Source organism: Hyperolius riggenbachi, chromosome 1 (genome assembly GCF_040937935.1).
Source record: "Hyperolius riggenbachi isolate aHypRig1 chromosome 1, aHypRig1.pri, whole genome shotgun sequence".
Taxonomy (NCBI): domain Eukaryota; kingdom Metazoa; phylum Chordata; class Amphibia; order Anura; family Hyperoliidae; genus Hyperolius; species Hyperolius riggenbachi.
The window spans coordinates 411,535,584-411,550,695 of record NC_090646.1 but is presented as its reverse complement, the minus strand read 5'-3'; the positions used below and the strand labels follow the sequence as shown (position 1 = coordinate 411,550,695).

Genomic DNA, 15,112 nt, shown 5'->3' with positions numbered 1-15,112 from the left:
TTGACAGATGATTATTATGCATAGGTCACTGTTGAGAAGCGTTGTTTAAGCTGTTCGCCTAAAGTAATATTGAGAAATCTGCGGGAACAAGTTTAGATGGAAGATGGGTGATTTGATGATAAGCGTCAGGACTGAAGTCACCGTGTGGTGATTTTATAAGCAGATAAACACCGGTCTAAAATTACATAAAGATTGCATCTAGGTATGTATTTTACACACAGTCTCCACTATGAGGCTTTGAGTATGATGAGAAGCAGTGAGGCATAAGGTGTAACACCAGTTACAGGCATGAGACAGTGCCGCTCTTACTGTGAGCTTAATTCCAATAGCCTGTATTACATGTACTGTATAAACTTGCCGTTCTGCATGCATGCATAACTCTTTGCATAGCTCTTTCCACTGACAATAATAATACAATAGTACTTGCTTTTTGTGGATGTGTGTAAGAGATAACCTGCAAATATCTTCTATTTTTAAGGAGGAAATATTGTATTGTAAATTGTTTTTTCACTAGGGCATTTAGGTTCACTTGGTCCATTACTAAAACTGCTGGTGGCCTGGGGAAACCATACCTTAGCTGGGTGCCCTCTGTGTAAAGACTAGGCATGCCCTTCTGGTGGTTTTGTGCCTCATCTAGCCATCTGATCAGAGTATAAAGCTAGTTGGGAGATTGATTCAAGATTGTTATGATAAAGGAAATCCTATTCTAGCTTTTCATTTTGTGTCTTCTATGTTAGAAAAGCATGCAGTCTTTCTGTTGGGTCCGATCCCAGTAGGATCCACATTGATCATTTTATACTGGTTATTTAAAAGATTTAATTCTGACTTGCTGCTTTGATGAATGTATTATTTGGAAGAAACCAAGCCTTGTGATAACTGATTATCAATTGAACGCCACACAGACATGGGGAGAACATACAAACTCCTTGCAGGCCCTGGCTGGGCTTCAAACCGGCGTGTATATTAAACCGCAATAAGGCTTCTTGCACATTACATGCGATTACGATTTACGTTTTTTAATCGATTTTAACATCTGATTCTGATTCCAATTTTTAATCATTACTGCATGCAGCGTTGTTTCTGCGTTTTCCTTTTGATAGCATCCAAGAAAAATCGGAATCGCAAATCGGATTTGCAGTGTGCAGGGGGGCCTAAGACTAATCCTGTATAGTCCTAGCCAAAAGTTTTGGCAGTAACAGAAATGTCTTGCAAAATTTGGAGCTTTAGTTTCTTATGGTGTATGGTGGCAGCTTACATTGTTTTTAGGTTGTGCCGAGTGATCAGATGTGTATTCATTGAAAACACCTTCTATTAGAATAAATGGTTAACTTTATCACAATAACCCTGTTTCGCTATATCATGGCGTGGGGCACACCATGATATACTACTGTACACCTACTACTTCATGAGTAAGGGCCTGTTTCTACTACATAAGGCTTCACAGCAGCACCGGTACCGCATCTGATTCGGAAACTGATGTGGCAGCCATTGGAAATAAGCCCTAAGACCGGTGAGACCTTTACTCCCAACATGCTCCCATGATCCTTTGGCACTCATGGTGCTATCTTTTCACTAATTGTACTTCCTTGGACCACTTTTAGTAGGCGTTAACCATTGCAAATCAGCATCACCGTACTAGACCTGCCATTTTACTATTGTTATCTAGCCATCAGGCTCTTACTTACGATGGATCACGTGCGGCCAGCGGGAACGGACAGTGAAGTGTCTGCTCCCATGATCTGCTGTGGTCTGGCTGGAGCCCAGGGCACCATACTCATGTCCATCATAGTCTAGGATACATTTTTGTTAGGGAAAGTCCATTAACTTATCTGTATATGTTTGGGATGTTGGAGGAAACTGGAGTGCTCAGAGGAAACTCGTATACACTGGGAGAACATACAAACTCCTTGCAGGCCCTGGCTGGGACTCACCTTTCCTTCTAGCGTGCCCCGCTGTTTATCTGCTTACATGACCCGCAGCAGTATGTGACTTCTATCCGTGCATGCTGGTGGGCTAGGGGAAACAGTGATGCAGTGTTACAGGAGGCAAAGGTGCGCTGAGACGATTGAGGGGGGAGCACAGCAGGAGGACAAGTAAGTGACTTCCTATCTTCAATGAGCCCACGCCTCCCACCGGTGTCAGTGCTAACACAGTATTAGTTACATATTTTCATGCACCTCTGCCCATGCCTTATGGGAAGGGGTAGAGTTCTCCTTTAGCAAAAACCTGTTACTCAAGCTACCCATGTGAGAGCAGAATTTATAACAAGCAGGTGGAGTTGTTTGCACAAATCCCAGAAGTCAAAATTTGTGTTTAGTATGCACAGTTCTAGGTCATTTTAAATGAAAAAATGTCATGTTTCTCAGTAGCATAGCTGCGAGGATGAATGGAGAAACACCTGGTGTGGTGTTATTCATCAGATAAGGCTGGGTATGTGACTACTAGACTTCACAGTCAGATACATTGCTTAGAAAGAAAGGGCGGCAGTGACACATTAAAGGTCAGTGCCATTATAGCTCCACAAATGAACAAGAATACATTCCTGGTAGACCTGAAAACAGATGTTCAGGTAGGAAGCCATGTGTACCTGGTTACTTAGTATGAACTCATTAGTAGGACTGCTAAGCTATGAGTAATGTTTCTCCTGGGGCCTTGACTTACAGCAAGGCAAAGAAAACAAATTGGAGAGACAAACCACTTGCATTTATTCATCAGCTGGGCCAAAATGGCTGTGGCTTAGGGGCAATGCTGCACAACAGTGTGTGGGGGCTATAAGACTGAATGCATAGTCCTAGCCAAACGTTTTGCCAGTAACAGAAATGTCTTAAACATTTGGGACTTTAGATTTTGTGGTGGCAGCTCACATTGTTTTTAGATTACTGTGCAGAGTGCTCACATACGTACCAGTATTCATTGAAAACACCTTTATTAGCATAAATGATTAAATTTATCACAAAAACCCAATCTCACTATGTCATGGAGTGCCCCTTCACAAGTAAGGGCCTGCTTCCACTACATACAGCTTCACAGCAGCACGGAAGCTCTACTCAGTGGAAGTGATCCCTGAGGAAGGGGGGAGGGGGGGGTTGCAGGGGGACACCGCTTATAGTGCAGTTTTCGTGATGCACACTAACCACAGACCAAATTACATACAGTCCTTTTAAGTGAGTATGATCCCTATGATTGATTTTTGAAAATCTTAAGATCTTTGTATAGTTTAAAAAATAACTTGAATCAGACTGTCAAGGCTCAGACTTGCATGTCTGTGTAGCTCATTTTGTCCCATTGAAACCAATAAGCCACATTTTTCAAATACTTAGTTACTGTGTATTTATTATGTGACAAAGGTGCAGCACGCACTCTGTTATTAATCACAGGAAGGGTAGTGCGTACATATGTTCAGAATGGACAGGAAAATACATAGGTGTGAACTGAATTTTTTGAAGGCCAGATCACATATGGCATTCTGATTACAGAACACAGGGTGGCGTCCCACTCTGTTGCTGCTTGGGTGTGGATGTATGCCATTCAATCTCATGCTGAACAGTGTATCTGCTGTCCAGAAATGATTGTTATGCAACGGACAGAACCACAATGGATATATCTGAACAAGTCTAATTCTGGGGATACATAATGGGCCTGATTCACAAAGCGGTGATAACTTAGTTATCACGCCTAAAAGACTTTAGGCGTGATAACCTTTGCACTAGTGAAGTTATCATCACTTTGTGCTATAATTCGCGCGAAGCTCCCGCGCGCAAAGTTGCATAGGGTTTAATGGGTGCTTCGCGCGAAGCACGGTGCGCTGCACGCGTAGCGCGGTGTGCTGCGCGCGCAAAACTTTGCGCGCAGGAGTTAGCGCGAATTCCTTCAGATCACGCCTAAACTAAGTTTAGGCGTGATAAAGTGCTTTTCACAGGCGTGCAAAGTGTTTGCACCGCTTTGTGAATCAGGCCCAATGAGTTTTTGCAGATTTACTGTCCGATCGTTTTTCTGATTAATTTTCTGATCGTTTTCTGAACGATTTCAATTGAGAAATTGATCAGAAAAACGATCGAAAATCAGATCAGACCTGTCGGAAATTATCTATTGAACCATTTCTCTGACAAAAAATCTGATGGTGTATTCCCAGCTTTAGGCTGCAAAAACAGAAAAACACCCATCTGAGAGATTGCTACAATATTACGAGAGGCAAAATACAGTTTGGTACATCCTGACCAGATATGCTTTCCAAAATCTTCCACATGCAAGCACCAAACCTCAGATCAACTCCATGTCTTTTATCTGCTTAATTGATGACAGACTTGCCCACATCTACCCATGAAACATCCTTGAAGTCAGTTTGTTAGTAGTACCTTAAAAAATCGTTTCCTTTATGGATCGGGAGTAGATCAGACAAGTCTGAAATGTATTGGTTTGACCGATCGATCTGACAGGAAATGACATGCTGAGTACCTAGCATTAGTCTTGTGTGCAGAAGTACGGTAGATATTTCTGTTCAATTGAGCTTGTTGATTGTATGCGACTGATCCTAACGCAAAATTGCTTTATCTTTGGCGGTAGATATTTCCGTCAGGTGCGCGGTACGTCCATGGGGGCGGCGTGCGCTCCTGCATATGCATGTTTACATCTGGGACTATGGGAACGCAGAGATGTCTTTCCGAACCCAGATTTTGGGGCGCACGTCGCCCTATGGATTCGATACTTAGATGACGTCTTGGTGGCATGGAGTGGCAGTATAGATGAATTGGATTTATTTGTCTCTGCCCTCAACTCTAATAGGCGCAATATCAAACTCACATATACCTATGGTAATGAGATATCCTTTTTGGATTTGCGCCTTAGAGTTGAGGGAAATAGAGTGGTTTCCACATCTTTTCGGAAGCCCACAGCTGGCAATACGCTTCTTCATGCCTCCAGCCATCATCCACCCTCATTTAAAAAGAGGTATCCCCTATGGACAGTTTCTCCGGTTACGGAGAAACTGTTCTGATGATAATGACTTCCGGAAAGAGTCCAGGGATATGTATAAGCGATTCCGCGAGCGCGGATATACACATTCCGTGTTGCGGGGAGCGCTGAAGCGGGCGTGGAATCTAAACAGAGGGGATCTTCTGGCCACTCGTGGGGGGAGGTCCGGTGTGGAGGGAGGGGGACATATGCGGCTCGTGACCAGCTATGGCACCCATTGGGAGGAGTTGCGGAATTTGCTGTCCACATTCTGGCCAATTTTGACGGCCTCAGAAGAGATAGCAAAGGTGGTGGGCCCACGCCCACTACTTACCGCTAGGAGAGCACCCAACCTAAAAGACAAATTGGTCCGCAGTGAGTATAGTGCCAATAATGATACATGGTTACAGAGGGGAGTACCCAATGGGTCGTATAAATGTAGTAAGTGTAAGTTCTGTCCTTTTATTGAACGAACAGGTGTGTTTGAAAACAGCAGGGGCGATGTCGAGTATGATATAAGATCATTCATTAATTGCAACACGACACATGTCGTTTACATGATACAATGCCCATGCAAACTCAAATATATTGGCAAGACCAAAAGGGCCATGAAGGAACGGGTACTGGAACACTTTGGGAAAATCAAGGGGGGTAAAGCGGTGGGGGGTATATATGAACATTATAGGGAACATCATAATAATGAATTGACAGGTACCCTGGTTAAAGGCATTTACAAGCTAAAAGTATCCACAAGGAGAGGTGACTTTGATGAATTACTGTACTGTAAGGAAGCATCTTGGATTTTTAAATTAAATACAGTAGCACCATTTGGTCTGAATGCAGAATTAGACTTGACTCCATTTTTGCGGATACGACGTTATGATTGATGGATTGGGACATATGTGGACCCGCAGTGCATGAGGGGTGCCATGTGATAAGGGTGCAAAAAGATAATAGAGTACTGTGACTTTATATCAGGTTGGTTCACTCATGCCATTTCCATTTAATATAAGCCTAACGAATATTGGAGTATGTGCTCATAAATTCAGCAAGGTTACTGATGATCTTGCTCTATAGTGAGAACTATGATACATTGGAGTACCTGCCATTAATTGATGTACAATTGCCCTCCCATCTGCACTGGACAGTGGACTTGTAATGTCTCTATGGACCCCCGTGGGACTCAATTTCTATGTCTGCCTTACAGGAATGCTAATCGGAGATCCATGTATATGCGCACGGCTGTCCGCTCACCTGAATGGCTCGTTGGAAAGCGAGTGACGGTGTGAGTATGGAGAGGAGGCGTGCCTTCAGACTGTTTTTAACTGCACTTGACGTATGTTGAAGCCACACCCTGATGAAGCGTCACACATGACGCGAAACGTCGGTGGGCGGAGCCACGCAGTTTGAGTTGCTGGCCGCGCTTCCGTGCTGGTGAGCGTTCTGAGCGTCCTGCTTCCTCCCATCACCTTCGGTAAAGAAAACAGCTAACCGGACTGTTTCTGGAGTGAGGTGACCTGGCTACTGGGGTGAGCGGACCACTGGAAAGGCCCCACATCTATTGAGGCTACCCCGCAGTGACTTAGAAAGGAGCGACACATACATAGGGGAGTTGAACGGACGCCAGTAACTACGTTTGGTGAGATCTACCCTTCTCTTGTCCCTCTGATATAAATGCAGGAACTGTAGTGACTATCACTGGCTGACGCCTGGAACAAGCTGGAGTATTGAATCTTGAGGGGGGCCCCCATTAATATCATAATCATGGCACCAGTATGAAAGCGCGGAGTGCTTGGAGTGTGCATATATGGAATGTTTCTATGTGTTACCTACCAAGTTGAAGCATTGATCATTCTCATCTGTTTTGATGGCTAAATTAGCTGTGCATATGCAATTTTAATCTTTTGAATCATAACGGCTCTTTTCGTATCGTGTAAATATTAGAGATGTTGTATGTCCTTGATTAACTAATAAATTTTGACACTTTGCACATTAAGGAGGCTGGTAACCCATATGTGTTCTGATTTGCTTTGGGAGTATTGTGTTGCTGGGGTTGGCCCCGCCCACCATCTTCGTATGTGGGTAAGATGGCTAAGTATTTAGGAGTATATGCCACGGGCAATTGCTGCCCTTTGTTTCTATAATGTTAACTTCAATTGAGCAGCACATTCTATCATTTCAGTGACGTGGCTTTAATTTTTGGATGCAGTTCTTTAATATTTGGACGTAAGCAACCAAAAGTGATTGACATCGCGTGTACTTTCAGGGAAATTTTGATCAGTTAAGTTGGAAAATTTCAATCGATCAAGTATCTGATGGGTTTTAGAAACTTTTCGATTGATTCCGGTTATTTTGAATGTAGAAGTACATATACTCCTCCTTCCTTCACTGCTTTTCTACTGTTGGAATCTTTCACCACTGTAATAACCATACATCACTCCCCGAATGTGTGGGCACTACGATCAATTTTATTCTTGATTGGCTGTCAATATTTTTATAAATCAGCCTGACTGCACTTAATTTAATGTGTATATGATTAGCTTGAGGTTTCAGGTGTAGTTTTTAAGGAGCTATTGCTATTTGGCCCCTGGGTGTTTGTCGCCTTGTCTTAGTAATTTTTTGTACAGCTCTGCATAATAAATGGCACGTTATAAACGAAGGTTAGTAAGAATTTGAGTTGGGGATGGTAATAATTTCCTTCCAGACGTGCAGGTGAGGGGTGGGGTGGTGTTCTGTGCAGGCTTGATGGATTCTGGTTTGACATGATAAACTGACAGTAAACAAATATTGTGTTGTCAGCAGTTTATGGGATCCCTGTGTCATGAGAAGTGATCTGAGGAGCAAGAAGGTGTGTGCAGTGCTCTAGTGTCAGCCTCTGCTCTGCACGTAATAGGACTGCCTGTGTCTCACATGCCACACTTCCAGTTAATGAACAGCCAGAGAGTGTGAAGGACTGTGCTGCTGTGATGGCATGTGCTCCCTCATGGGGAAGGATCTACTCTATAGGAATGTCCTACATCTCCCCCAGCTGTTCACAGAAAGCTGCAGCCTGAGCCAGCTAGGAAGTCACCTGTGCTGAGTCCACTTCCACCGCTGTATGTGTGGGCAACCCGGCTGTGCTGAAACACAAGGTAATTCCTCAGCTTCTCTTCACGTCTGTCATCACTGTACAGCACAGCAAAGTTTTGGATGTGGGATGCCTCTCTGCTATACTTAGTAGCAGAGCGTCGTCTTATTTAAGCTCCTCAATGCTGGTGTCACTCTGGAATCATGTTGCATCTCTCTGGTAATGCTGTTTCTCCCCCCCCCCCCCCCCTATCAAATAAACATGCTTCCAGGTAAGACTCTGTACCACTGAAGTAAAAGTCAAGCTTTTGCTTCAGTGGAGTGTAGCTGTCCTATGGCTCATACACCAGCCTCAAATTTTGGGGTTACATTTTTAGCTTTTTTTGAATGTTATCAGATAGCAGTTGCTAGACCTGTGTGTGTGTGTAGAACTTAGGAGTCTTAAATTGAAAAAAATGTCACCCCACTACGATACCTCACATCATGGCTTTCTTTTGTAAACTTACAACTGTTTTTCTTTTTTTTTTTTTTTCTTGTTCATGTGGATGATCAGAACTCAGTTTAGTTCCTATTTGTGATAAACCTGCTTCTGTTAAATGTAATTTCTGTGCATATGTAGAAAACTCATATTTGCATTGGAAAGGGCTGATTTATTTTGTCATGTGTTCCTTGAACTATGCCCTGAAAACGTTTTCTTGCACACGTAAGAACATACAGTAATGCTGCTGCTCTGGACAGTGTCGTTAGATAAGTGAGAAGTAACTGTACTTTCCTCTACAGCTCTCCCTGTGAATTATAATCAGGGCTTATAACTATAATGGGGGGTTTGTTTGACAGCATTGCTGGCTGTACTGTACTGGCTGTAAATTGAGTAAGTTCTATGTCCTTCTGTACCGTAATTAAATTGCACAATCCACCATGCTGTAATTAATGATGCTCACTTACAGGACATGCACACACAAAAAACAGTGTGTACCCTTTTTGTTTTGTTTTGAAATGTGTATGTTACAGCAATAAAAGGTAGTGGTGATTCACAGACTGACATACCACATAAAGACAAGCTTATTTTATATGAGAACAAACTGCTTATTATGTTTACTAACCTTAAACCCAACTTCAGGATATAGTTTTTAGTTCTGGAATGTAGGCATGTGGCTAGAACCTGCTTTGGGTTTTTATTGTAGTCTGTGTCCCCATCTCTGAGATTTCTCTTTTTTCTATTGCTGACAGGAAGTGTGCTTTCTTTATCTTGACAGACCATAACCAATGAATGCTTGTTTGCAGGGTAAGGAGAAGTTAAAACCCCTATTAGATGTTTACGCTTGTTTCCGGTCCTCAATACTACCCGAGTTCTTAAGACACCTGAATTGAGAGGGATATGGAGGCTGCCATATTTATTTCTTTTTAAGCAATACCAGTTTCCTGGCTATCCTGCTGATCCTCTGTCTCTAATACTTTTAGCCATAGACCCTGAACAAGCATGCAGAAGGTCAGGTGTTTGACATTATTGTCAGATCTGACTAGATCTGCTGCATGCTTGTTTCTGGTGTGATTCAGACTCTACTACAGCCAAATAGATCAGCAGGACTGCCAGGCAACTGGTATTATGTAAAGGAAATAAACATGGCCGCCTCCATATCAGTTGTCCTGTAATAAAATCATGAATGCCCATGGATTTTCAGGCCACAGGAAGTGGAAAAAAATCGCACAGATAGATACATAGATGGCAGAAACCTTCCACAAGAGTATGGCACCCTCGGGTTTTGGCTTTTGGACATTATCCCCCCAAACTTTTCAGAACCTGTATGAGCCAAAATCAATTCCGGGTACAACCCCCTCTATTGTACTTGGCAAAATAAATGATTCTGATGTGGTTATCTGTTTGCCGTTCAAAGTGCATCAAAAACTTCTTCACCTAAAAAGTTAGGGTAGCATCCCTAGCCAGCAGGGGCCCTGCTCTGTGTGTACCTCTGCGTCATTGGGGTAGACAAGAACAGACCCCATTTATTGTCTCAAGAGCCAATATGGACTACTGGCTTGGGGTCAGTGGTCAGTTTTGTATTTGTACATCTTCAACAGGAAGCCCGGTTCAGTTTTTTTATGCACTTTGCAGGTTAAAGAAATGACTCAATTTTAGTGTTTAAGTAGGGTTATACAAGTTTGCATATGTATATCAGCGTCAACGAAACCAAGTGGCCTCCGATGAGGGAAGAACAATGTCCAGAGTTCACAAACAGGTAAATTATATAGAATCCGCTCAGAATCCCAAAAACAGAAGGCGAGTCTTCAACAAAGAATAAAAGCAGGGAAATCTCCACCACAATAACTATGGGGGTCACGGCACAGCTCTGCAATCATGGATACCTCGAAAAAGGAAAGAGGCTTACCAGCTGTTGACAACCCACATTATAAGGTTGTATCAACGCTTTGGTAGGACATCAGGAAGCAACAGTCTGTCCAGGATCCACCAATTCAGCAATGAGTCATCTCACAAATGGATATCAGTAAACAGCATAAAAACAAACGGCAACTCTGTGTAAACCGTTTAATATTGAGTTTTCATAGTAAAACAGCATACAAATTAGCATAAAAGCAATACTTGCATACGGGGCCCATGCAATGGGAACCCTGACAAAGTTGCACGCGTGTATGGGTCAGCAGTATAAGACAATATAAAGATGTCGCCTGTCTCCTAAGGGTTATCCCTTAACAGAAAATGGATAAAAAGTGCTATAGACCATTTCACAGTTGCAATACTGTACAGAAGGAGGGGGGAAATTATTATTATTGATTTGTATAGCACCAGCATCTTCCGCAGCGCTGTACAATAGAAAATGAGACATCCGTCCTTCTAGATGATGCTCTACTACACCAAAACAATAGGTTGAACTGCAGTCATGCCCCATCAGAGAATAGGGTTTTTATGCTTTAGTGTGTCACTAGTAAATGAGAATGTAAGTTGTCCTTTTAAATAAGGGCTGATATTTAGAAAATTGTGTGAATTTAAAACTTCAGCAAGGGATGTCAAATGACAGCGTAACAAAGGAAGAGCTGTAGAAGGTGCAGTGGAGGCACATCTACACCTAGGGGAACACAAAAGCGTACTGTATACATTTATAAAACCCACCGGGTAGGGAAAAAGTAGTGCAACATCCAGTAGAAACCCAGATACTTAAGTATCCATATCAAAGAGGAGAACTGGGGTGCTATTTACTACATGCCTGATGTCTTGAGACTTCAATAAACAGGTCATTGTCGGAATAAAGGACCTGCGTGGTCCAAAACAGGTATCAAGGAGCAGGTCATGCGTTTTTAGAGGGCTGAAGCAGGAAACCTTTTATATCATCTGCAGCATGTTCTAAATACCTGCCTTACCCTTTTGGCTCCCAGGCCAAAGCTGCAGCAGTGTGTCATATTGACATACAAGATACTTGCAATGGAATCAATGGTGAATCAAAAAGAAGAGAAAAGAAAATAACAAATGGCTTGACTACATCTATCCAAGGTGTACAGGAGAGGGGAAGCCCACTGGCTGTTGGGGTATGCTTTACCCGAAGAGGTGTAGGCTTAGGGAGGGGTGGTGCTATAGGAGAGAAAAACCAGGGCTGTGGAGTTGGTACAAAATCATCCACCTCTGACTCCAATTCCTCAATTTCTGAAACTACTGATTCCGACTCCAGATACCCAGAATGGCTCAGATTCCTCGACTCCGAATCCTTAGCTGTGGATTTTGTATGTAATCATCCGACTCAGACTCCTCCGTCTATGAAACCACAACTCTGACTCCAGGTACCCAAAATTGCTCCGACTCCTCTACTCCGACTCCACAGCCGTGAGAAAAACATATACTGGGAGTAGGGGAAACGTCTCAGCTGGGAAAGAAATTCAAACCTGTAGCTGCACCAAGTTCTGTCAACTTTTAGTGCTAAATTCTGCTGCTGTGGAAGTTAAGAACAGTAATTTAATGGTACTGTTCATGCAGTACACATGTTGTGTATGTGATGGGCACTTCAACTTAAACAGCACACTGGAACACAGAGTCAAAGAATTGGAAAAGTTGAAAAAACAAAAATGTTCCCGTTAACAAGGAGTTAGGCGGGCCGGAACAGTGCCTGGTTGAGGGATGGGTGCCTGGGAGTGGGACATGGACTCGTAGTGACAACAAAAAAAAAAAAAAAAGAAAAAAACGTACTCTCATAACTTTGCAGTTATAAACTATTAGGAGAGACCCATAAAGGGAAGTAGGCAGCACCCAAAGCTTCATCCTACAGGCTGAAAGGACTGCGAGGACAGCAAATGCAAAGCATGGGTGCGGCTTCTGGGGGTCCTCTATTTCTTAGAGCTTGATGGTGCAGAGTTTTGGCTATTGCCGACCCTTAATTGCTGTGATGCGGATGGGCTACCTAGGCAGAGCTAGGTTGAGCACTTGGAACAGCTCTCTAGCTTCATCCAAGGACTGGATGATTTGAGGATTGTGGTAGAAGGTAAAACATAGGAGAAAGGGGAACCTCCAGTGGTAATGCACCTAGTGATTTCTGAGGATCTACAGATATGGCTTTCGATATCGTGGTTGGCGGAAGAGTTCAGAATACATTTTGTATTCATACGCTTGGAATTCCAGCTTTGTTTTTTTTTAAAGGCCACTTGGAGCATTTTCTCTTTAGCCTTGAGGAAATGCATCTTTAAGATGATGTCCCGTGGGGAAGGGGGGTCCTGAATGTTGCTGGCGAGGGAGGGCCCTGTGCACACAAATCCTTTCCAGCTGGTCAACAGGTATGTCTGGTTCAAGTTCCTGGAAAAGCGCCAGGACAAAGCCTTCCAGGTCGGTGAATGTCTGGGGTATTCCCAGGATGCGCAAGTTATCTCTCTGGGCTCCGTTCTTGCCATCTTCAATTTAATCAAATGCGGTGCGCAATAGTTTCTTGCCAAATGATATTGTGGATTTGCTCCAGCGTGTTTTGGTCCAGTTGAGAAGCTTGGTGGCCCTGACAAAGCTATAGGAAAGTCGTCCTGGCTATTTGCAGGCACCATGTCTTCTTTTTGTGTACCGTATATAGGCCCTGCCTTAGAAGCACTTGGTGTCATAGGCGCCATATTGCCAGCTTCAGCATCTGGAGTAGAAGAGCTCTTTGTGGCTGTGCTTCACTTCTTGTTACCGCGTGTTTTAACACACTGGATGCTGCAGGTATTCAGCTGTCAGTTGAGCCCGTTTATGTCGGTAAAATCACCCAGTAGGCGGAATTACCTTGGTTTGTTTGTGTTTCCCATCGATGCGCAGAGACTGCCACCACGTAGCTCAGCGCTGACACGTCCCCGCAAAGATAATTTAAAATGCTCCCACCTAAATATCAGATACTATCAGCATGACAGGACTCTCTGCTGTGTGAGTTAAAAAGTACTGTGTACATACATACAACAGTGAGGTCCTGCCAGGCACGTCACCTGTTCTGTGACATGAAGTAACTAGGTAACAACAGTGTCACAAAGTGTCGTTGTGTACCTTGTAGTTTCTTATTGGATGGGACTGGCAGTGGACACACTATTTGCATTGTTGTGTCACAACAGAAAAATCAAAACCTAAAACCATGTAATGCTGTGAGGTTCCTTTCTTGCTTTATCCCAAACTAACAAAATATATCCTTGTATGTGCACTATCTGTTATCTAGGTTTTTTTTGTTTTGTTTTTTAGAATTGTGTTTTGCAAATATATGCACTAGATGTTATGCTTTTGGGGAAATACTTCATTGCCGTAAGGAATCCATGTCACATGAAGTCTTTATGGTTGGTGAATATTTTCATCTAGAATACAACATTGTGTACGTGTGAATGACTCTTCTGTTCCATATGACGGGAAAAGATTTTCTTTCATGCTAAAAATCCTTATGACCATGCATAATCGTTGTCTTTTTTATTAGACTTTTTAATATATTTTAACATGATTGTTTACATATTCTTATTAGGCATTTGTATCTTTTACATTTGCCCATGGCTTACGAAGTCCTGAGGAGTTACCAACAGGTCACACTTTATAAACTTCAGGTGTGTGCACATATAACATTACTGTTACCTGTCAGGATCCAGCGCAACACAGTGGGGAATAAACACTGTACAGACGCGTCACTCAGATGGGTACTGTTGCTATGTTGGACGGCTGGAGGGACAAGGGCCATGGTGCATGATAGAGCTGCTTCCAGCGGGTGGGGTGAGGAGGAAAACTGGGCTCAGGGGTCACCTGTACACATGCTGGATTCTCTGCCAAGGCAGCGTTTAGTAAAAACACAAGGCTGTTATATATTCGAATATGATTTATAAATGAGGACATAGTTAATGTGTAACATAGAAACATCTGTAGTGAAAGCCCTAAAATACTGCAAATAAAGGTGCATACAGAGTCACATATAACGTATGTGTTTAATACGAGACTAGTGACCAATTCCACAAATAACCACTGCTATCTCCTCAAGCCCGACCTTCACGGCCCATTCAGACTTGCGATTTTTGAGTTGCGATTGGACAACAGTTGTGATTCTCATTCAGTGAAATGAGAATCACATTGCAGTTGCAAATTGCAAGCGCTTCAGTGTGAATGATCCCATAGGGATACAATGTACACAATGCTTGTCTTATTGCTTGCGATCAGCAAAGCATCGGAAACCGCCTGCAAAGCACCCCAGTGGGAATGTGCCCTCAGAGTTTAGTGGCATGCAGCCTCTGACCTCCCAGCAATGCCTTAAGGGAGCTAATCTAGCCCAAAATATAGTTTGCAGGGTCCTGAAACACATCAAAGATTGCCTGATGGTCCTCATCCAGCTGAAAGAGTTGATTGACATGTAAAAAAATAAACAAAAAAAACCCAAAATATGTGAATCCGCAATATAAATGTTAGTGTTCTCCCGAGAAATTTTTTCCAACTGGGTGGCATGAAAAAGTAGCCGGGTGGGACGAGATGAGAGAATGCAGGGCCGATGCTTCTGTGTACAGCTCTGCTTACAGCAGAGGAGAAGGTGAGCCAATGACAGCCGGGTGCTCACCAAAACTAGCTGGGTGGAGGACCCGGCTAAAAGAGCCTGGGGAGAACACTGAATGTTTTTAGTTC

General features: G+C 43.1%; 1 protein-coding gene across 5 annotated transcripts in view; it reads left to right on the top strand.

Moving 5' to 3' along the window:
• Positions 1-15,112, top strand: part of KANK1 (KN motif and ankyrin repeat domains 1) — a 233,116-nt gene that overhangs the window by 102,089 nt on the left and 115,915 nt on the right. The window contains exon 1 of one of the 5 annotated variants that reach the window (XM_068235893.1): positions 7,862-8,081. The exons of the other annotated variants lie outside the window; for them this stretch is intronic. The gene's annotated coding sequence lies outside the window, so the exon portion shown is untranslated. Of the gene's footprint in view, positions 1-7,861; positions 8,082-15,112 lie in introns of those variants that run through there. 5 annotated transcript variants of the gene reach the window in all.